General features: G+C 35.0%; 1 protein-coding gene across 8 annotated transcripts in view; it reads right to left on the reverse strand.

Moving 5' to 3' along the window:
* Sox5 (SRY-box transcription factor 5) overlaps window positions 1-25,576 on the reverse strand; it is a 960,532-nt gene that overhangs the window by 915,049 nt on the left and 19,907 nt on the right. For 5 of the 8 annotated variants that reach the window (XM_048787307.1, XM_048787309.1, XM_048787311.1 and 2 more), the window contains exon 1: window positions 20,759-25,120. The exons of 2 other annotated variants lie outside the window; for them this stretch is intronic. The gene's annotated coding sequence lies outside the window, so the exon portion shown is untranslated. Of the gene's footprint in view, window positions 1-20,758; window positions 25,122-25,576 lie in introns of those variants that run through there. One more of the 8 variants, XM_048787306.1, reaches the window with a different exon arrangement.

Genomic DNA, 25,576 nt, shown 5'->3' on the forward strand with positions numbered 1-25,576 from the left:
AGTGCTTTGAGAGCACAACAAAGCCATCAAATGTCTCTGCCACATGCCAGATCTTGAAGTGCTTGAAGACAGTTGTTGTGTCCCTACTTACGTCCCTAGACCTACTCAAGTTTATCAATAAAACCTTTCAACAATTAGTCAAATTGATTCTTTCTATAGCACCATCAAACCATAGACTTACCAACCCTTAAGCTCCATACTCTTTTTCTCCAAGGAGCAACTCTCAAGAGAGTCTCCATCAGTGTGGCCTTACATACTATGTCAAATTTTCAGAGATATGACAATAACACATAACTATGTCACATTATCAGTAAAATAGGAATGCCTCAGTTTTAATTCAGAGGCAGTATAGAAAACAAGTTAAAATTATGGGTCCTGGTGCTAGACTGCCCAGGTTCAAATCTTGGTTCTAGCATGTACTTGTGGGACAAATTAAAAATAACTTGCTCTTTTGAACCACAGTTTTCTCATTGTTAAAATCAAATCTGTTGGATTATCATAAGGATCAAGTTAATTCACACATGTAGGGTATTTAGAGTAATGCCTGCATACAGTAACTAATTTTACTTTAACTGTTATTTTTTAAAAATCTATCACAAAGTTCTGATCATTCAAAATGACAGCCTGATACAGTGGATAGAGTGCTGAAGAGGAAATCAGGCAATGTTGGTTTTAATCCCAATTCTGCTATGGCATTTCCTAAGGGACATTACAGTCACTTATAAAACTAAATGAAATTATCCCAGTATACCAGGTCTAATAAATCTGTCAAAAACCAATATAGCAAAAATTGTTCTTATCAAGCTATACACTATTTCTTCTTTTATAAGCACAAAGAATCTACTTATTAACTTACCTAGAACTACAAAATTAATTGATACATATTTTCAGAAAAAAAATTCTATTCCACTTGAAAGCCATAACATTGGTCTCTATACTTTTCCCAAGAAGTTTTTCACAATAATGAGAAAATCATGAGCAAGTTAGACATACTTTCAATATTTTTCAAATTCCAGGCTAGGCTTGCATTTCCATTTCAGGGGGCAGGAAAAAAAAAGAAAAAACAGGGGTTGAGTACTGCTTCCTGGGCCATGTTGATTATTGCTACTACAATCCAGTGTTATCACGGTAAATTTTTGAGGGCTATGGCCTCATTATATTTTGGTACTCACAGTGCAGACAAGAGCATATCCCATATGAAAGGTTCTCAATAAGTTTTCGTGCTATAAATGAATGTCTGTGATCATTCTTTGCCTTTCTCAATAAGCTCTAGCTTTTCTGCCCCTTCTTCTATCTTTGATGTTTACCCCTTTAAATACTGAGCTTATCAAAGAGCTCGTGATGCAGTTACACTTTATTTAACTCCGTTTCTTTCTCAGCAGGATTATTCTCAATTATATAGTCAGAATTACAATTTTAGAGCATCTCATTTTTTGTAAGCTATATTTCTTCTTTATAATCTCTGTACATGGAATTATAAATCAGGCAACATTCATGCTTAATTGGTATTTTCAGTGTAATTTTTTGTTTCTTCCTCCATTCTTTATATTTCAGCTTCAAAACATTTAGGCTCCTAACACTAGAGAAGATAAAAATAATAATATAAATTTGTTCTTTTGTATCTTTAAAGCTTTCATATTTCAGTTCCAATGCTTTAAGTCCTTAAATTAATCTGTAGAATGGCTTAAAACCTTAATACTTACTAAACAATAAATAAGAAAATAAAAATTATTCTAAAGAACTAAAATATTAAACCTAAAATATACATTAGCTTTCAAAAGCAGGCATATTATAACTGATCCTTTAAAACCACCCTTGGTAATTTAAATTATAATAATATCTAATCTACATAGCAAGTTGCAATATGAAGTTCTACTCCACCCCTTGCCCTGCTGCTTCTTGACCAAAGAGGAAACACTGTGAGCAGTAAATTAATAAATTCTGACTAGTATGTAAAAATGGAAATCTCCAAGAAGACCTAAAATCATTCAAAACACAATCACACAGCCCATCAGACAGGGGTGCTAGCACTTGGTATATGTGGCTCCAATGGCCAACCAACAAGCACAGAATGAAGAAGCAGAAAAAGGCAGTGTAACAGAGGCTTGAGAAACGGGAAGAAAACAGCAAGAGAGAAACAAAGGATGTTGAATACAATTATTAGTAGACAGAATAAAAAGAGAGACAGTCTTTGAAGATATTGAGAGATCAAATCTCTGGGTAGTAGTTCATGTTCTTAGTGATTACCCTAGATGACTAATGGATGTTTAACTCTGACCAAACATGTTATCTAACAGTGACAGAAACACAGTTGTCAAAGAAAACATGAATCTGTTTTTTACACCCTGCCTCCTGGTTTAGAAATCTGCAACAGGTAGGTAAGCATATATTCACACAACAGTGTGCTGCTCAAATCATCAAAGCTGTTTTCTTTTCAGAATTCAAGAACTATTAACACAATCATATAGTGAATGTACCTCCTTAAAAATTTTGAAACCTTATTTATACAAAGCATCACCATTTTCAAATATAAAATAGCAACTCCCAACTTATTCATAGAGAGTAGAAAGCAGTTTCATCATGTAGAATAAAATGCAATTTTGTGTTTTGAATTCCTAAATCAGTTCCTCACAATCTTCAATTTTGTTTTATATATCATTTATTGATCACAAACTTTGTTAATCACAATTTAGACAAATCTAATTTTCAAATCAGCTTGAAAAAGTTCTATTTTGTTAAAACTTGAACACTCCCATATTTGCATAATCAGGAAATGTTTTTTAAAAGTGATAAGAAACTAAAAGGTGGTTTTCTTTTCTCCAGAAAACACAGAGAATCACTTATATCTCAGCCAAATATATTTAGAATATTGGCAGCTCAAATTGGCATGATTGACACAACTAAATAACACCCAAAACAGTCCCAGGGCTAAAGAAAATTGTTATCATAAGCAGTTTTGTGATCCATTTCCCTCCCTCTGTAAAACAGGTAAGAGAATGCTCCAAGATATCACACATAGTCATTTACATACAGTATCATTTTATGGAATTTTCCAAGGTGCTAATTAAAAGTTTTAATGAATGTTAATCATCTGTCAATTTCATTGGCAATCTCTGTTCAACCATATGCTTCTCTTTTACACCTGTAAGTTTTTTTTTAAAAAAAAAAACTATAACCTTAATTGTTTTACCTCCATAGGTGATATTTAGATTAATATTTAGGAAACAAAATTTCAGCAGCTTATACAGTAATTTTTTGTGATTATCTTATGCATTTTCTAACTTTTTAAAGGTATGATTATGTAAGAATTTGCACAATCATCATACTTCCAAGACAGGTTCTAGAAATGTTCATAGCATTGCATCCCAAAATTTAGAAATAAAATTCTATCTTATTAAATTACTGTACAACTTTTTCTACTGTAATTGTTCTTTTGTTCATTATATACATATGTGTAATTACCCATTCATTCAAAACATGTGCATTAGGCACCTAAGTTTTTGACAAATTGGAATGAACAGAACAGCCAAATATTTCTTTCCTCAGTAAGCTTACATTCTATTTGAGGGAGGCAAGAAAATTTTAAGAATATATAGAAAACTGAAATAAGAATGAAAAGAGAGAAGAAGGGAAGGTTGAGGAGAGTATATATATTCATAACGTAGGGTGTCTCAGAGTGTGTGTGTGTGTGTGTGTGTGTGTGTGTGTGTGTATGATCCAATAGGCAGGAGAACAACAAATCATTAAGGTCTTATTTGCCACTATAATAACTTGCTATTGATCTATGAGAGAAAAGGGACGACCACAGGTTTTGAACAGGGGAGTAATACAGTCTGTGCACATTTTAACATGGTCTCTCTGAACATTTGTATCCAAATTCATGAAGCTCAGAGTCCCCCCCAAAGATTAAATCTAGTGGAGACTACTCTGAGATACATTATAACCAAAATTGGCAAAAGTCAAAGATATTGAGTTTTGAAAGCAGAAAAAAAAGGGACTCATCACGTATAAGGGAACTATTATAAGACTATAAGAGGATTTCTCAGCATAACCCTTACAATTTCAGGAGAGAATGGGATGTTATAAGTGATGTACTATAAGAAAAATTCTGTGATCCAAGAATACTGTAGCTGGCAAAATTATCCTTCAAAAATGAAAAAGAGGGCTAGGGATACAGCTCAGTGGTAAAGCACTTGCCTAGCATTAGCAAGGTTATCAATTTGGTTCCTAGCACAGAAAGAACAATGAAAGAAAGAAAGGAAGGAAGGAAAAGAGAAAGAGAGAGAGAAAGTCAGTCTTTTCCAGACAAACAAAAGCTGAAGGATATTGACACCATTATACCTGCCTTATCAGACATGCTTAAGGAAGATCTTCAAATTGAAATGAACATGCTAAACAGCAAAATGAAAACATTTAAAAGATAAAAGTAAATATATATATACATGTTAATATAACATTGCAAAAATGGTACAGAAATTACTATTAACCCTAATATTAAAATTAGCATAAAAAGTGTTAGTAGGTGAACAGAAGTATAGAGCTTCTCTATACAAAGTTAAATTGTTATCAATTTGAAATGAAAGGTTATCATTATAAGATGTTTTATGCAAGCCTTGAGCTAACTAGCAAGAAAAAATCTATAGAAGATACATAAAGGTGGGAGGGGGAGGTGACATGTGGAACAAAGCAAATCACATCAGAAAACCATCAAGCAAAAAAGGAAAGTAGCAAGGAATGATGAGACAGACAAAATAATTGCAAGACAGAAAACTAACACAATACAACAGTAAACTATGACTTTGCAAAAATTGCGTTAAATGTAAATGGATTAAATTCACCAATCAAAAGGCAAGGAATAGCTGAATGGATCAAAAAAAAAATAAGATCCAGTGATATGTTCTTTACAAGGACTCTCTTTAAAATTAAAGACACACATAGGCTGTAAGTCAAGGAATATGAAGATATCTCATGCCAATGATAACCAAAAGAAAGCAGCATGGCTATCATTACATATGCCAACAAAATAGACATTAAATCTAAAACTTCTCTAGAGATAAAGATCATTTATAACAATAAAATGGTAAATTCAACCAGAATATATAACAATTTTAAATACGTATGTCAGAACACATATATGTAAAGCAAATATCAACAAATTGATGGGAGAATTCACAGTAATACAAAATTTGTAGTAGGAAAATCTATTACCTCATTTCTTGATTTATTTTGTGCTGCTATTACGTGATACCAGAGTCTGGGAATTTAAAAGAACAAATATTTATTTCTTACAGTTCTGAAAGCGAGGAAGCCCAAGATTGAGGGACTCACTGATACCAATGGCCTTCATGCTGCATCATTCCATTTTTGGAAGGTGGAATGGCAAAAGAGGATAAGAGCAAGACAGAGAGGGAAGGGGGTTGAAAGCATCCTTTTATTAGGAACCCACACCCCAGTGACTAATCTACTTCCATAATAACAGCATTAATTCATTCCTGAGAACAGAGCCCTCATGACCTACTCAACTCTTACAGGCCCTACCTCTCATCACTGCAGCACTAAGGAGAAAGTTACTAACACATGAACTTAAGGCACCTTTAAACTAGAACTCCCCACTTACAAAAATGGGTAGAACCATCAGACAGAAAATAAATAAAGAAAAGAATTGGCTTGAAAAGACCATAAACCAAGTAGACCTAACAGACACATACAGATCTTTCCACCCAATGGCATCCGAATCACATCCATCCTCTTAAGCACAAAATAAGTCAACAAATTTAAGAAAATCAAAAGGAGTTCAAATATCCTTTTAGTGATAATGGAACAAAACTAGAAATCAAAAACAAGGAAATAGGAAAATTCACAAATACATGGGAACTAAACAGTATGCTCTTGAACAACCATTGGGTTAAAGAGGAAACCAAAAGGGAAAGTAAGATGTATCTTGAGGAAAACAAAATGAAATGAGCACAGCATTCCAAAACTTGCAGGACAAGGCACAGGGAGTAACAACAAGGAAGCTTATGGTGATAAATGCTTGCATTGGAAAAGAAGAAATATCCCAAATAAACAGCCTAATTTATACCTTGCTGAGCTACAAATCTAAGTCCAAAGTTAGCAGAGGAAGGAAATAATAAAGATTAGAGGAGAAATAAATCAAATACAGATTAAAAATGCAGAAAAAAATCAACAAAACTAAATGTTGGGTTTTCAGAAGATAAACAAAATTAACAAACCCTTAACTAGATGAACTACAAAAGAGAGAGAAAGCCTTGAATAAATAAAATCAGAAATGAAAAAAGAGATGGATGCCTCAGAAATAAAAATGACTATAAGAGACAACTATGAACACTTAAATGGCAACAAACTGGATAACTTAGAAAAGATGAATAAATGCCTAGAAGCATAAAACCTACAAGACTGAACTGTGGAGAGAGATGGAGATTGAATTAATAAATAAGAATCAACAAAGAAAATCCTAGGCTTCACTAGTGAATTGTTCCAGGTATTTAAGGAATTAATGTTAATCCTTCTCACACTCTTACAAAAAACTTGAAGAGGATGGTGCATTTTCTATTTCATTTCATGAAGCCAAATTACCCTGATGCCAAAGCCAGACAAAGAGATACAAAAAAGAAAGCTACAAGCCAATATCTCTGATGAAAATCAGTGCAAAAATCCTCAACAAATACTATCAAATTGAATTCAGCAGCCCATTAAAAGGACCATGCTTGCTGAAAAACCTGAATCTTAGCTATTTGGGACACTGAGGCGGGGAGATCTCAAGTTATGGTAGCTTCAACAACTTGGTGAGGTGCTGTCTCAAAAATACACAAATTAAAAGGGCTGGAGATTTTAGCTCAGTAGTGGTGCACCTCTGGGTTCAATCTCAAGTACTGAAAAAAAACAAAAACAAAAACTTATTTTTAAATAAAAATATCATATCCCATGATCATATGAAATTAATTCCTGAGATACAAGAATGACTCAACATAGGCAAATCAATTAATCTGATAAAATTTTGACAGAATTAAAGATAAAATCATATAAGTATCTCAGTGCAGAAAAACGATATGATAAAAACCCTCAACAAACCAAAAAAAGAAAAAATGCATCTCAACATAATAAATTTTATATATTAAGGCCCAGATATTTATACTCTGCAGTGAAAAATTGAAAGATTTTCCTCTAAGGTCTGGAATAAGACAAGGATGCCTACTCTCATCACTTCAATGTAGTCCTTGAAGTCCTAGTCAGAGCCACAAGGCAGCATAAGAAATAAAAGTTCTCAAAATTAGAAAGAAAGAAGTTATCCCTTTTATAGATGACATAATATTTTATATAGAAAATCCTAAACACTCCATTTTTTAAAAATTGTTAGAAATAATAATTGACATGAAAAAGTTGGTTACATTCCTATATAGTTTCCAAAAACTATTGGGAAAGGAAATTAGGAAAACAATACCACTTACACTAGGACCACAATTAATGAAGTACTTAAAAATAAATTTAACTAAGGATACTATGGGCTAGTATGCAAAAACTACAAAGCATCGGTGACAGAAATTTAAGAAGACACAAATAAATAGACATCCCATATTGGTGAATTAAAATACTTAATATTGTTAAAATGCCACACTGTGTTCTAAATGATTAATAAATTCAAGGCAATCTCCATCAAAATTTCAATAGCATTTTTTTTTTTACAAAAATAGAGAAAACAATTCTGAAATTCATAGGGAGCCACAAAAGAGCCCAAATAGCCAAATCGGTCTTGGGAAAGAACAACAAGGCTGGAGGCACATACTTTCTGCTTTCAAAACATATCAGAAAGCTACAGAAATAAATCCACACATATATGGTCAACTAATTCCAAGAATAAATAATGGAGACAGGATACTCTTTTCAACAAACAATGTTGTGAAAACTGGATCTCCATGAACAAAGTAATGAAATTGTATCTTCTTTTTACACAACCCCAAAATCAACTCAAATTGGGAGTAGCCTACAATAAAAAGTAACATCAATTTCACTCTACTAGTTCTGGCAATACCTTCATGAAGATGACACCAAAAGCACAGGCAACAAAAGTAAAGGCAGACAAGGAGGATCGCATACAACTAAAAAGCTTGCGCACAGCAAGGAAACAATAAACAGAGGAAGGACAAGCTTTTGGACGGAGAAAATATTTGCAAACTATACATCTGATAAGGGCAACATCCAAAACACATAAGAAACTTGTACAACTCAACATCAAAAAACTGAATAACCAACTTTAAAATGGTATGAAGACTTGAATAATAGACATTTCTCCAATGAACACATACAAATGGCCACTAAGTACCTATAGAAAGATGCTCAGTGTCACTAGTCATCAGAGAAATGTAAAATCAAAACCACAATGAGATACAACCTCACAACAGTCCAGATGGCGATTATTTAAATAAAGAAAACAAACAAACAAAACAAGATTGTTGGCAAGGAGGTGGAGAAACTGGAACCCTTTCACACTCTAGATGGGCATGCGAAAGGGTATAGCCTCTATGGAAAATAGTACAGGGGCTCCTCAAAAATAATTAAAAATAAAACAACCATATGATCCAGTGATCCCACTTCTGGGTATTAATGTCAAAGAATTGAAATCAAGGTCTTGAAGAGATATTAGCATTCCCAGGTTCATCGCAGTACTATTCTCCATAGTATGTAAAAACAACTTAAATGTCCATCAGCAAATGAATGGATAAAGAAAATGTGTTGTGTACATACAGTGGAATATGATTCCATATTATAGAAGAAGGAAATTCTTCAATATGCAACAATATGGTTGAACCTTACACATATTATGCTAAGTGAAATCAGCCAAGAACAGAAGAAAAAATCCTGCATTAATCTACTTATGTAAGATGTCTAAAATGGTCAAATTCATAAAGTCAAAAAGTGGAATGGTCATTGCTGAAGGCTAGGGGTAATGGGAAATTGGAATTGCTAGTCAACAGGCAAAATGTGTCAGTCAAGCAAGATGAATAAGCTCTAAACATGTGTTGTGCAACACCTATAGTCAACAATACTGTATTATACATTTAATTATTCATTGAGAGGGTAGATTCTATGTTGTGTTCCTACCTTGATAAAATAATTAAAAAGAAGAAAAACAGAAAAGCAACAGCCAATAGGTAAAAGGAATGCCAAGAAAATGGAAGCCAGGTGAAGAATGCCTTAGAGTCAACAAAATTAACCATTTCAAATGCTGCTGATGGGACAAGAAGGCAAGGACAGGACTGATCACTGGCACAGCAACATGGCCATCACTGGTTGACTCTAATAAAGAGCAGTTTCAGTAAATGGAGAAAGTAAATGCCTGCATGGGGTGACTTCAAGAGAAAAGGAGAAGGCAGAAATTAGAAGAAAAAATTTGGACAAATTTTCCAAAGAATTTTTCTGTAAACATATGGAGACAAATGTGTAGTAGCTGGAGAGTAGAGGCATCAAAAGAGTATTTTTCCTCTTAAGTTAGAAGAAATTAAAAAATGGTAGGTAGATGTGAAAGATCTAGTAGAGAAGGAAAATTTGAAGACACAGAAGAAAGAGACTCAGGGGTGGATTCTTCCTAAGCAGATAGAAGGAAGAGACTCCAGGATCTAGGGCACAAGTGAGGGGTTGGGCTCAGTAAGGATCACAAACAGCACACACACAGAAATAAGACAAAGGCCACGTAGATAGATGGTATATGTAGGTGAACAGGTGTGGTGGCCAAAGCTTCAAGAAGTTCTTTTTTGTTCCTTTAGTTTTCTAGAAGAAATAGCAAGCAAGATCCTGAGCTGAAGAGATGGACAGGAAAGAAGTGTAAGAATCCTAACAAGTATGAGAAAAGAAAAGTGGACTCCCTCATCCAGAACAAGCTAGGCTAGCTCCTGGGCTCTAGCCTGTGCTAGAATTCTCTTGAGAATTCTGTTCTCAACTCAAGTGTCATTGCCTTCCTTGAATACAACAAAACCAAATCCTAGGAAACACTTTCTACCACATTGGTCTATTCCTTCTTCTGATGATGAAATTAACATTTCTATCCAGCTTGTTTGCTATCATGACCACTGGAGTTTAAGCTCCTTGAAGGCAAGGGCTGCCAATTTTGTTCACTGGTGCATCCCCAGTGCCTAGAAGAGTGTGCACAGGGTAGGTATCGATTCACCAACCTTTGGGCTAAATGTTGAGGAAACTTAATGTCCCCAGAGAAGGGCTGTCCACATAAGATATTTGTTTCTCTATACTGTGATTCTAGAAGGAGAGAATACACATACATAAAGGATCTGAGGAGGAGAGATGAGACAGTGAATTGAGTCACATTTTGGTATTAGCTAGTAAAGTTGAAACTTGTTACTTCCATGACCTTGCTGAGCCTATCTATAAGAACACTGAAACTAATTATAACCTGGTGTGGAGAACTGATCTCCAAGTGTAATGCTGAGACAACAATCCAGTTTTCAAAATCTACCAAACAACAATATTGTTCATAGTGTCTCTACTACTACTACTACTAATAATAATAATACTTTTCTGTCTGTTATAGATTTACTTTTGTCTCCCTCGATATTGCTAAATATCATCTAGAGAAAATAAGGCAGCAATTTTCTGACATTCCGTAAGGAGCCCAAGTCTCATTACACAGCACTATATTCAATCCTCTCCATCCACCTCTCCATCCTAGAGCAGACATGAGCTCTAACTACTCTGTCAAGGGAGGTGAATGTCCTCCTGATTTCTTCAAAAAAGAAACTTAAAAAAAAAAAAAAAAGAGTGTGGGAATGAGTCACCACAAGCTTAATAAATACAAACGTCAATTACTTTAAAAATGGTAAATGAAGTTTACATGATTTTTTTAAAAGTTACTCTTCTTCAGAGGCACATTATTCTGATTTAAATGATTGACACTAGCAAAGCATTAATTCACAAAAGCTGTCCTCATCACACACTTCCTTAAATGCAAGTGTAAGGATCCTTATTATTTTTGTTTTATTTCAGGGCAAAATGCAGTGGAAGGAATGACCACCTCATGGCTCCTTATGAAGCATTTTCAAGGGAAGGAAGCTGAAGAATTGGGAAGACAGTGTATTTAATGTAAGCCACGACTAACACACACTCTCCTCTTCCCCATTTCTCAAGATCTCTTTTACACAAAGTGGCAGAGTCGGCTCAGCTGGTCTTGAACTGTGCTTCCCCTTTTATGGAAAATATCAACAGGGATTTTTTTTCATGGCTGGAGGTGCTTTCCTCATCTAAATATTAAAGTCTGACAAGCCTTTCCAACTTAGTGGAACATAATCATAACTTGCTACTTGTTAATTAGGAGCAGAGTGATAACTATTAAAAGTTGAAAGAGTTTCCTGGTGGTTATAGCAAGTTTCGACATGATCCCAAGCTTTGTCAATAACCACAAGGGAAAAAGAAAGCAAAAGGAAAATGCCTCTCTAGAGCCCTTCATTTCTGAGAGAAGAGTGGATGTTAACTACTACTGTCTCGTTCTCACGTGACATCTCAGCACCAAAGGAGGCCAGAGAGGAGACCTGCCATGCTCAGAGAGTGGAGAACAGAACCCAGAGCGAGTCAGGAAATCTGAGTTCTACAACCACCTCTCTTAGGGTCTATATGACCTTAAAAATCTTTCCCTGCATCCATGGATCTCAATTTCTTCAGTGAGTTTGGAGGAAGGAAGTTTGGAGGCTGGGGAAGAATGCCCCTGTTCTAAAATGCTGTGTCCACCACACAATTCATACATAGTCTTGGAGAACATTTTGTAAAACATTTCCAAAAACTAGACATCATAGCCTTGCCACTTTTTATAGGCAGATTCTCAGAATTATGATAGCTGGCATTGGTATGCCATTTTTCAATTTCGGAAAATTTGAGCTTTTACATATATTATTTCAATTGCTCCTCCAAATAGTTTTGTGAAATGTGTATCACTGTGTCCCCGATGAGCTAGGAGAGAAAGAATGAAGAAGAAAAGAGATTAAGTGACTTGCCCCAGAGCAGAAGGAAGTACTATAACACCCAAAATATCTGTTCCTCTTACTTCACTTAGAATTGTAATTAATCAGTACAAGCCCTGCTAGTATATCTCAAACCAGTTACTATACAGAAAATAGGAACAATGAAAATGGGAAAATAAAAAGCCTCCAAGAAAGTTACACAAGGTTCCCACAAGCTCAGAGAATATATAACTATCATGTTGGGTCCACACCACCACCATTTAATTCACTTGTGTCTAAAATAAATTCATCCACAGTGGCATATTTCCTAAAACACAGCTCCTGGGATCTTTGTAACATGTTATCCAAATAATGAGACATAAATACTCAATTTATATACTACATACCTTTTAACAAAAATAAAAATATGCACATCATCCTACAGGATGGAATTAAACTTTATATACATTACTCAAGAAAAATAAAAAAGAAAACAAGAAGCAGAATCTTATGAGTGTCCAAGGATAAAGGTCACAGGAGGTACTGTCACAATCCATGCTTCCATTAGAAACCTTCTTCCTAACTAGTAGACCAACCAAAAGTGAATTTAACTCAAAAGCAAATCTGCTTTTTTCCCCCCAGGGGTTAAAACTTGCAAGGCTAGTGTCACTCCAGTTTAAAAGCCATAAAGTTTGAACTTTGTTAAAAGTTTGAACTTTCCAACATATGAACAAGAGCATAATAAGCTCATGAACAAAAATAACTACAAATCTAGCTGTGGTTGTAGTTACTCTGCATTTGCCCAAATCAAGGTCGGAGAGCTAACATGTATTTGAATGTTACACTTAAAAAAAATGTATTCCTATAATCACCTCATTTTATTCTCCCCAAAATCCTATAAGTTAAATCCAATTTTTACAGGTGAAGAGAGATTCAGAGATGTTCAGTGGCCTGAGCACAGAAACTCAGACAATGACTTTAGGTCCCCTCCCTATAATGCTATTTCTGAGGTAGGAATACAAAACTGGAGCAAAGTAGGTTATGGGGCTGATGGGTACATTTGAGTAAGCCACTAAAAACTTGGAGAAGATTTATCAAAATAATATCTAAAACTTCCCTAGAAAGCCAGTTTTCATTACCCTTCTCCACTCATATTCAATACACACTAAGAAAAGATCTAGGGATTTAGACAAGAAAAACAGAAAGAAGAAAGGAAAGCCATAGGGGAGAATGGGAAGGAGAGAGACAGGGAGGATAAGTTTACCAACTTAGATACACCCCCTTCTAAACTAGAGATTGCAGCAGTATTCAATTGTATAAAGTAAGGACTGAGGTCTTAAAAGTTAAGCAAAAACATGTAATTGAAATTTAGACAGAAATGTTAAGATAAAGAAAACTAATGAAATCTATTAAAGCTACCAGAAATTTCATGATCTTTTAGAAGTTATCTATGGTAAATTCACTGCATATTATTATTAAGGTAGTAAAAATCCTGTACAAAGTCAAATTCCAATCTGAATCAAATTTGGAAGAAATAATTTATAGTTAATCTAAACCTTATTTTTAGTGCCCACATTAATTTGAATTTTTCCCTTAATCATCTCTTTAGGAAAACTGTTCCATTTCTTAAACGCCCCCCCCAAAAAAAGAAGGTAATTTCCTAAGTAATTTGAGTTTTCAAATTATCTCACATAAAATTAGATTTAAAAACATTCAACTATATTCTCTAGAATCTGCTCCTACTTACAGCAACTCTCCTAATTTTCAGTAATATCCAAATGAGAAATCTGGACATGGTGATAGCTGAGATCCACTTCAAAATGAAATCATATGAACTGCTGTTACTGACTTTATTATTAAATAAATCTGCAAAATTATGGTTTTGAAAATTCATTATGATGTAAGCTAGGCAAGAAACTCTGTATATACATGATTGTGTATTTTTCTTACTGTTTATCCACAGAAATAATTTATATGTAAGCAACTGCGCCAATCTACAAGTGGCCAGACTGGTCTTGAAGAGCCAAAAAATAAACTTAAATGAAGGAACTCCCCCAAATAAGTAATTATTATGAAAACTGAAGCAAAATCCAAGTAATATTAGGCAGGAAAAAGTTAATCTCCATTTTAGATGTTTAGGCTCTAGAAATATTTAATTATTACTAAAAAACCAATTGTTCTAAAAGTGCCTGTGCGTATTTCATAATTTGAAGAGAGCAAGCATACCAATCTAAAAATGGACATAGTTTTGCATGTCAGTTATAACAGATGCACACAAAAACACATGAAATATATTATGATTATGGCTATAATATATATAGTTACAGTATAACTATAAAGTAATGTGACATATTTTGAACCTATTTTAAACTATGTTTTAAAGCGTCACAGACAAATCAGTGTGATCCTTTAAAGAAGTGAATGTAGGAAACCCTACATTCATCTTGTTGCTACTACTTCTTATGACACTTTCAGGAGTCTCTGCTTTGTAATCCTCCCATTCATGACTAACATAAGAAAATGGACCCTTAATTGAGCTCCACAATTTTGAGTTCTCCTCCATGGCCTTCCGTTTTTGATTACCTGTTGTCTTCGCTCACCAGACCTGGTCAAATACATACTTTGACTATTTTCAAAGCCTGTTTTCCTTCCATGTTAGAAAAATGACTCATTGAGGCTACCAAAAGAGTACGCCTCCAGTCCTCTGACAGCTCTAAAGAGAAGTTTCCAACTATTATGAGCAATTTTAGTAGTCACAGAATTAACAAAAGGACTTTTTTGGGCAGAAGAACTGTTGAAATTAACAATAAAGGTACATAAGTGATCAATTCTGTTAAGTAAGCCTACTGAGAGGAAGTATCCAATAGAGCTTACTAAAACAGGAGTCAAGGAGATCCTTTTCTTCTCTATATTGCTGGGGGAAAAATAATTTAAGGAAGTGTACCAAACCCATATTATTTTAGACTGTCAAAATAGCTGAGTTTTGTAGGTACCTGGTTTCATATACTTCTTTGTGCCACCTTGAGATCTGACTACTTGGAACATAAGAATCATATCTGGAACTACATCTAGCTCTATGAGATTTGGGTCTGTATTGCTTTCTCAACATGCAGATTTGACCCAAAGAACTACGTGAAGGTCAATGGAGAGATAGAGAAAAATGCACTGAGATAGGCTGAAAAGACATTAGTTGGATTTTACATTAAGCTGACATTCCTCTATGTTCCCAAAGAACACGCATCCTACTGCAAGAGCCATTTCATTGGTAAGCCAATGTCAAAAGCACTGAAAAGAGGAAACAAGAACAGGATGGTTTACAGAATGAAGTGGGTATACTTGAAATTTTCAGTGAGATCATTTATCTGAATATCATCATTCACCAATAATGCCTAGCAAAATAAATTTCATATGACTGATTTCAAGTAAAACAGATTACTGATAAAAAGTGCCATTATCAGGGGCTGGGGATATAGCTCAGTTGGTAGAATACTTGCCTCACAGGTACTAAGACCCTGGGTTCAATCCCAGCACCACTATCCCCCCCACAAGTGCCATTTAACCATAAAAAATTAATGGCCCTTCAAACTGAGACTACCATTTTACTCCTAACTCCAAGAACCTGTGCCTAAATTATTTCATAATGAAATAAGAGGTGATCATGTGTAAAAGCACTAGATTTTGAGGATCACAGATGAATCATAGTTTTCAAAATGAACATTATAAAATGAGTTCAGTACTAGGTAACCAGAAACCAAATGACTTCAACTGCTAAAAAACCAATACCCTCTCAAAAAGAAGACTTACAATTTCAATGAAACCTTTGTCTATATTCTATAACTACTACTTACTTCCACCATAGAAAAGTAATTTAATTTAGAAATCTGTCTCCAATGAATTTCTAACTTTGCAACTAATTATCATTTAAAGTTTTAAATAAATTCTTTGTTTTCTTCACACCTCTGACACATAAATTCATTTCTAAGTTTTTTTCTTTCCATTCCAAATTAAGATTTTTTTTTTTCTAGAAACATAATGAATCTGATATCCTATTGAAATTAAATTGTGGTCATTTCCACTTGGTGAGCAAGATGTCCCAGATAAAAAGATAAAGTGCCAATTTTCTAAATGAGTTAGAGTCATTGTTGACATTAGAACTCAGAACTTCTCTATCTTGGATTTAGAAGATAATTTGATGTTAATAATTTGAAGTTAATTTCTCACATACACAACAAAGTTCTCTGCTGATACATGGAACACGGGCTCTTTATAACAAATACCCTAAAGATCTTTAATTGGTAGTTAGGAAACATGCTTTTCCTAATCATGGAGTCTCTTTTAAATATTATATCTTTAAATACCCATTTAGGGAAACTAATGAGGTAAGACATGAGAGGGATAAAGAAGGTAGTATGTTGTTTTCAAAATTAAAATTTTCAGGACATCAGTCCAGCAGGCATAAAACAAATAACTAGATAATCAAACAATAAAAGCAAACTAGAAATAATATGAAAGCTTTTAAAAAAACTGTTATTGCACATATGCAATAATTACTTCCATCAAGACTTTTATTATACATTTGTTTTTATGGAATCATAATGCACAAGTGTATGCTATTGTTTAAACACATTCTCCACATCCCCCATAACAGAATATGATGACAATATGTATTAAGGATAATACAGAAAATGTGGCTAAATGCATTCTGTTATGGTTCCATAATACAGCATGCAAATAGTTCTGACTAAGCAGACACAGGAGACAGTTGTTAGTGTACATGCTGTGAATGTATATTATGAATAATGCATAAAACTTGGCTAAATCCTAATGAGTCCATTGACATCCTATGGGGTCCAAAGGAGGCTCAGATCCCAAAGCCTGGCCCTGGCACATTTCTACCCACCAATCACTGTAAAAAACAATACCATATAAACAAAGAACATTAAACTATGGGAATATACTTTCATTCTAGGTAAAGCTTTTGAAAAAAGCACCCAAATTGGAAGAAACTTTGCAAAGAGAGCTAAAAGTCCATCTTATATCATCACCTCACTAACAGTCCTTGAAAATTATCCATTGCAATTTAAATGGTACAAAAGCTGCAGTTGAGGGTTTGATTTGATTTCTTTTCTCTGGTTTTCTTCAGGAAGCTGCTATTACAAAGAAGATCTGAACCATCCCTAAGAGAAGTAACCAAACCTTTAGACCATAGTGGTAGAAAATCTTCCCGCTTTGAAAGAATAACATTTACAAAATGAATTTTAGTCAATTAAATAAGGAAATAGATATGTCTGAAAGCACCCTTTACAGTAGAAACTTCTTAAAAAATGCCATTTTTACACAACTTTTCAGTTTCAAAAAGAATGCCATAAGCATGTTTCTTATAATACACTTAAATTTTTTTCCAAAGCATTAAATAGAGACTCTTGAGGGCTGGGATGTGGCTCAAGCGGTAGCGTGCTTGCCTAGCATGCGAGCCGCCCGGGTTCGATCCTCAGCACCACATACAAAGATGTTGTGTCCGCCGATAACTAAAAAATAAATATTAAAATTCTTTCTCTCTCTCTCGCTCTCTCACTCTCTCTTTAAAAAAAAAAGAGAGAGAGAGAGACTCTTGAAGTCCATAGGAAGAGAAGCCATAACTATTGTCCCTGCGTGGATGCACCCCAAGAGGAGCACCTATACAGACATGTTTAACGTGTTCTCTGAGCCAGAAACGCAGAGCTGAGCAAGCTGTGCTTGAGATGCACATAGTGAGGATGTGACAGAAGCTTGTGCGCGGAAGCCTCCCCTTGCAGTGGGAGTGGAAAAGCCAGGACAGCTGCTTCTTCCTGGTGCTCCCAGGGGCGGGTGGGAAACGGGCATTCTGAGAACACATCCCCAGAATACAGAGAAGAAGCGAGGGTTGGCCATTCGGGGGATGCAGCAGGCCAAGACAAACCCTCCACGACAAATATGCAGAATGTTGAAGTGGGAGCTGGAGTTCAAGTTCTGGGCTAGAGTTCTTGTCAATCTGCCCAGCTCCCAGAGGTTTTCCCATCCCTTTAGCAGGTACCAAAGCTAGACACAGGCATGGCAAAAGCCCAGAGTGAAAGCTGCCTTAGAGCCCAAAGTCTGAAAATGCTTAAGCATCTCCAGCCCTTATTCTAAAATGCAGGTCATATTTGGGCTCAAAGAAGCTCCCCAGCCTAGGATAACTTAGCTTCTGTGCGGTGAATTAAGGATTCACTGGAAGACCCCTTGTGCAAAATAAGATTGCCATATTTGTCCCATCTCTCACTTACCAGCATAGGCAGAAATAGTAATGATAAACATTTATGAAACACAATCCTTCCAATGTTTCTATTTAAAGTACAATACTCCTGGGTATAGTTAAGAAAAATCACGATAGATTTGAGTTTGTTTTCAATTTGCTTTCCTCTGGGAGAAGAACTAGGACAATGGAGAGTCCGCATGTTTAGGGTACGTACTAAGCAATTTAAAAATAGGGTAAAATGTTTGAAAAGATGGGACACGCTGACAGTTCACTTTGTTTGCTTTTCCGATTGCCCTGACTCCCACATCCAGGGATTCCACGACAAGGAATTAAGACTTTTAACAGACTCCTCAAGTTGAAAACTTCCTGAGCACTATATTATTATGTTTGTATTTACACCTGGGTAAGCGCAGTCACTGCTGCCAAGAACATGAAGTATGAAAATCAGACAGAAAAATAAGGTAACTGCTGGAGCCACTTCTGCTGTTTTCCTTGTTCCACAATCTGCCTCCTCTCAAGTGTAATAGAACAAAGTTCAGCTCCTGGTATAACAATTCCATAAAGCTATTCTGCCTTTGAAAACCATTCTCCACCACGGCTGGTCCCAGCTACACTATAATCGGCTGACAATTGCTTCCCCCACACTCCCCAGTGTTCCTTCACCCCTCCCAGATGCCACCAGAAGAATAACAGAAAGTCTCTCTGTAGCACTTTGCTTCTCAGCGGGAAGCTGTACTGTTTGTGATATCCATTTTGATACAAACCTAAATTAGGCCTCTGGAAATAGGTAATGCATAAAAAGAAGCATTTTGTGTCACCAAATTATTATTATAGGTTACTGTTAACCCTTGGAAGATAGAGGTGAGCTCTGTAGCTCCCCACTGAGGTGACTATTTGTCATGAAATCATAGGCGGTACCTCAAAAGATGTTTCAGGTGAGCTTGCTACAAGGCAAACTATCGAGTTGACCTATAGGAATCTGATAGCTAGTTTAAGTGGAGAAGCCAAAAGAAATGCCAGTTAAACAAAAGGATCAGAACAGCGTGGGGAACCAGCAGTCAGTGAGCACAAGTTTAACAGCTGACAGAGCCTAGAGAGAGATGTAGGGATCAAGGTATTTTACTACCCCTTCAAAAGCTCTCCCTGCAAAGACTTGTAGGGTTTAGAGGGGCAAAAGTTCAGAGCAACTCATGTTTTTTTTTTTTTTTTAAAGAAGTCCCTTGGGATAAAACTACTAACTAGTCCTACTGCAATAACAAATTAGAATACTAAATATACTGATACATATCAGGTATGTGTGGGAGCAATACTAAATATACTCGTGTTTCTGGGTTTTTATACGGTTCAGATAGCAAATAATGTTCTAAAAAATTCTCTGTTCAAAAATTTAAATTTCTGTTCTATATTTGATTCAAATAATTAAAGAAGTACCCTAGAAATACCTCTGCATTATAATCCTAATACCAATTCTTGAAAGAAATTGTCATTTTTACTTTTTCTACTCTAAATTTTATGTTTAATCCTTCCTTAGTCTTCCTCCTTCATTGCTAAATTAAAACAAGCAGCATTCATCATTTTAATCATAAACACATTGAATTTAAAAATCTAAATCAGAGACCACTTTTAAACTGTATCAGTGATGAAAATGTGTAGAACATGAAGGTGGTCTTCCCATTTTTTCAGTACAATGCGGGTCACTTTCTGATTAAAAATTGTGAAAGAGTCATCGTGCCACACATGAATAACTTAGCCTTTCATTTTTATATGCGTTTTTTATTAAATATTACCATGTGTTTCTAGTTTATCTCACTAAAATAAATAGACACGGCTGAGTTCATCTCTCTCAAGACAATAAACACGCCAAAAAAATTCCTCAAATTAACTGATGTTTATTGAATAAATAACTAAACAATTAAAGCTTCCTTAAGGTAAGCATCACAGGTTGATAATGAAGAGCAATAAATTATTCTGCAATTTATAACATGAAAAAATAGAATAGCTAATACCATAAGAACTCCTAGAGAGTTTAGTGAGCTATTGGGTACTCGCCAAATTTCATAGCTGCTCAGAGTTAGTAGCTGAGTCCCTAAAATTTGAAGGAAGTGTAAATGTTCTTCACTTGTTTCCTAGACACAACTCATAAATGGACAGGCTCTTTTATAATATCCAAGAATCTTGATTAGGTCTCATTCTTATCAGCAACAGGATCTTCAGACTGAGAAAAATCCTACAGAATCCCATAAGCTAAGGCATAACATCTTAGCATCAGAAGTCCTAGACCCGCTCATCATTCGGAGGGTGAGCTAAGATCCCAACGCTATCTAATTCACAGAATTGTGACTAGCTAATGACTTGGCTTACTCAGAATAGCTAGACATCATCTGAATGCCAGCAACTGAAATTAAATCTCTTGTGTTTCCATCTTCTAAAATAATTCAATTTAAATATTCAGTAACATTTCATCTAGTCACAGTTAAAGCACCGCACTCCTGACCAGGCATTTTCTTGGAAGTTTCTGCAAGTTCTGTGCCCACATGGTACATACCTGTGCAGTCCACTCTCTGGATAGTTGTTTTTGTCATAGCTTCCTCCTTAAAAATATTCCTACACTCATGCTGCCTTTGAATCTGTTCAGTTCAAATTTAGATTCATTGGTACTTTTCCACAGTTACATTTCTTGTTCGATTGAGGTTTCTTTTTATTTATTCTGAAGTTTTCGATGTAAGACAAACAGGAATACCACCTTCTAAAATTACTACTATCCTACCATCCTCCGATGGAACATTAACGGGAAGCAATATTCTCAAAGCTATGAAGCATACACTGCCCTAAATTACATTGCAGTCGCTGCCCTGAGCTCACACATTTTTGAATAGAAAGGCTCCCAGGGATCTCTCTGTACTGACTGCATTTACTGCTTTAAAATATTTTTAACCCAGACGCTGAAGTGCCAGCCTTGCAGTTCCTCATGCTAATCCCAGTTTGGGTGGCTGTTCTTAAGGGAAAGCATTCAAAACATTGTAACAGTGCATCAACTTTGACCCTTTTCACTTAAACATGAGACTCAAAAAAAGTTTGAATTCCAGAGGGAATCACTGAACTTTGACCTGCTTAAAATTAGTTTTGTTTTAGTGCCTTCATGGTGACTCAACAAGCCAATTTTCCAGACACTTAAGACGTTTCTGCCCCTTGAAGATTCCAGTTCAAGTCCACAGCTATGTTTGCTGGTCAGATCAGAACACTTTGTCCCAGGGTTTCAAGCAACAAATTCCCAGATCTCCATCTCTTTGCCAGATGTTGGCATTACTTGGTATTAAGCTGGATCTAAACACAAGTGAATAAGAATACACACACACATACACACACACACAAAAACAGTCCCTATTTTTTTTTTCACTTACAGTCTTTAGGGAAGCAAAGTTTTCCACTCAAAATTCAGTCATGGGGAAATGTTTACCAAGATTATATAAACATTACTTACTAGCCTAACTTCTCTAGAACCAAAACTTCTAACCTTTAGTTCGTACATTTATAATGCACTCTAAGTTTACGTTTATCAATAGGGTGAAAAAAAAACTGCTGATATTTTACTTTCTCTTCTATTATATTTTAAAAAATTGTCAATGAACAACTCTCTTACCACAAATGAACAACATCACAGTATTTCCTTCAATAGAATTTTGGAATTTCAAATGCAACATCTGTTATCAAAACTTTATAGGCAATTTATAAGTAAAATACTATAAAACTAAAGATCTAATACATATTCCTCTTGCTTTTGTCTCTCAAAACTTCCCCCTTTTAGTAAAACAAACTTGGCAAAAACAAAACAGCACACAACTTCATTAACACAAACTGAGGTATTAAAGGAATGAAGTAGCTATTCCTATAAAGCAATTCCAGCATAAATCCTGGACTTTAAAATCTTTAGAAAAGTCAAGGATATATGCACTCAGGAAAAGAAAAGCCATTTAGTTTTATGAATCCAGGAAAAAAAGAAATGTTAATACAATTAGTTAACTAGAATAAAAGAATCAATATGACACAAATTGCTTGACACAAATTACACACCACTTTAAACAAGAAGTCTGTGTGGTCTCCAATGGGCCAGTCAGCTATACTGAAAGGTGGTGCAAAAGGTGGTCTGCATCTTCATGTGCAAACAATGGTGTGCACTTAAACCTATCAGTGTTTGAAGAACTATACTGATGTTGTTCTTAAAACTTGATCCCTATTGCTACTTCCCTAAAGCTGGAAATCAGGAGCTATACAAGATTATAGAAAGGGGACACAGCAAAATTATATCTTAACTTTTTGCCTTCCTTCCATTAGAGACACTCAGAAAATAAAAACTATACTCAACTAAGTCTGCAATCATTTCTTTCATTTCTTCTGTGTTTAAAAAGGAAAACAAAAAGTTTTTCAAGTGGGGAAAGTGATATATTTCTATATACATACTTTAATTTAGACCTACTTTATTTTCATTTGATTCATAAATCATTCAATACATAAATATTGAGTGAACCCAGATTTCTTAAATGAAGAAAATATTTGGAATTCATTCTGATTATTTTACATTTCAAGCACATGTAACTATTTGGGTTCTTTTCTGGTGCTTAAGAAAACAATCATTAATAGTTTTAAAAACTGGATCAATTATTTACATGAAGAGGTCAACTGAAGTGAACATTCTAAGTGCTGCTGACTAGTTCCTTTAAATGACATGAAAATTAATATGGATTATGTAAGATACTAATGAAATACACATATTTACAGATCATACAGTAAATGGCAGTATTTAAATAAAATTATACAGAGATGTTCCCATGTAAGAACCATTATCTGAAGAATCTGCCAACATAAGATTAGCATTGTAGTTGCTTAATCCTTTAATTGTCTTAATAATAAAATATGCTACTAATTATGTTAGGTATTTTGGCCTTGCATTCTAAAAGAGATATATGCATTTTTGTTTGTATATGTTGTAAAAACTAAAATAAGGTGTCATTAAAGAGTAATTCAACTGGTTTTAAAACAAACATACCTTGTCATCTAAGTTCAAATGTATTTTCCCTTCTTAGTGGTCACCAAAGATCAGACTTTACTGACAGCATTTTTACCTCCTCCTGAAACTACCAAGTTTAAGCATACATAGGCATATGTACCCACTTATAAACATCCTTAAAGGTGACACATTTTTTAATTAAAAACTCCAATTGAAAGTCAATTTTCGTCATTTTCATCATTTCAGAGACAAAAATTTATAGCTAATTCTGGTGAATAAAAAAGATGAATTTTGGTATGAAATATGATTAGAAAGTAATAAGATGGATGTTTTTTAGTCAGGTTTGTAAATTGTTCAAAACATAACTCTGAGAAAGGAAGTTTTCCAAGATGTTTTGAACCAGGGCATCATTGAAATAAGGATTTGGCTTCTCTGGTTGATAATCTTGAAAAACAACATTAATATAAATGCATAAATCATAGTTCAATGTTTTCAAAAATAAAACTCCAAATTTTTCAGTCATACTCCACAAATATTATAGGGAGAAGATACACATTTTCATTAGGTGGCTACTTACATGCATTCTGAAGTTTCACTGGGTGAAATTAACCACAGGTTGATTTGCAAGATATTACATATGTAATATAAACTTGACATAATGCCTTTGATCTTTCAAAAAAGTAATACGCAATGTTAAAAAAAAAAAAAACCTTATTTTTATCATCGGATATTTACATCCTACCCCAATCTGTAGGCTTCTGTAAACTTTTTTTCTCTTATATTCAGTCAAAACCTGACAAGAGCTCGCTGTGGGATTATGCACAAAAACTGCAAATTTAAACAAGGTGTGATCGTAGATTTTTTCACACATTATTGTATCATGCTGCACAAGAACACTAATGTATGCACAGTTCCAAAATAGCTTGGGCTATTACTGCACAGCCTTGAAAACTACTAAAATCCTGAGGAGAGCACCTTTCAAAAGCTGTGCCTTTGTTATTGCACACTAGTAAAAGGTTGCTTTCATTGTTTGTATTTTACAATAGAAAAAAATTAATGTCTATGATGTCGCCTCATAATTTTAAGGTCCTATTTCTTATTAGACTCTTCATACTTACAAAAGTTGTTTCATCAATATGTCTATGACAGTAGGACTCGATACTATTTAATCGACTCAATTATGGAACAAGTGTGCTTTTTCCTGATGCTGCCCTACTTTCCTTTAAGTTGCATTTGAATTATTGATGAAATTGCAATAAAACATTTCTTTGTTACACATAGTTGAGAAGTCAAGAAGAATGCTTCATGGTTAATTTTTAGACTTGCAGTGATAAAATAAACACACTTGTTGTCTTTTCAAGAAAAGTCAATAGCAGGGTACCATCTCAAAAGAATGGCTGTTTTCCCTATTGTTTTGAGAAATAATGTGCTGAAATGGTGGATGTAACTATGTAACAGAAGAAAATGGTAAGCAAAAGTACAGTATAGAAAATACTACATAGTTGCCAGGTCTTCCTGGATGATAAAAAAATTTAAACTGACAAATTTAAATTCTGCTTTCTTTCAAGTGGTACAAAGACACAATTACCTAGCAGGGTCAGGTTCCCCCCAAATGGAATAGTTTTGGGGAAAATGACATTTCTTATATAGACTACTGCAATCACCACCTAACTGACTTCACTTTATTTTCCAAACAAAGCCAGAATTATCTTTTTAAGTCACAAATTGGAATCCTTTAGTTACCTGCCATTGCTTTCATGATAAAGCCCCCAAATCTTAATAGGACCCATAAGGCCGGGCGTGAGAAGACTCCTGCCTCATTCAACCTCATCCTACACAATCATTTTTTTAATATTTATTTTTTAGGTGTAGATGGACACAACACAATGCCTTTATTTTTTTTTTTTTAATGTGGTGCTGAGGATCGAACCCAGGTCCAGCCCATGCTAGGCCAGCGCTCTACCACTGAGCCACAATCCCAGCCCCCTACACAATCTTTCCCCTTCTTTTCTTTGCTCCAGCCACTCCTCTTGGTTCCTTAATATCCCACGCTTTCTCCCACGTCAGAGTTGTATACATGCTCCTCTCCACTCCCACTCACCCACACCTTCTTCTCTTAGGTGGCCTTACTTCTCTTCATACCACAGCCCCAGGTCTTTTCCTCAGGAAAGCCTTCCAGGATTTCCAGAATGAAGGTGCGTCTCTGTAGAGGTCCCTGTGCTCTTCCTCTGTGATACATTCCAGAATACTCAGCACCACCCATCCCACAACACCATGTGCTTAGCCAGCCTACCTCCACCAAGGGAAACTGGTGGCCACGACCCCCTGATGATTACGTAACTAATGAGATTACAGGGC

This window comes from Marmota marmota, unplaced genomic scaffold, assembly GCF_001458135.2.
Source record: "Marmota marmota marmota unplaced genomic scaffold, marMar, whole genome shotgun sequence".
Lineage (NCBI taxonomy): Eukaryota > Metazoa > Chordata > Mammalia > Rodentia > Sciuridae > Marmota > Marmota marmota.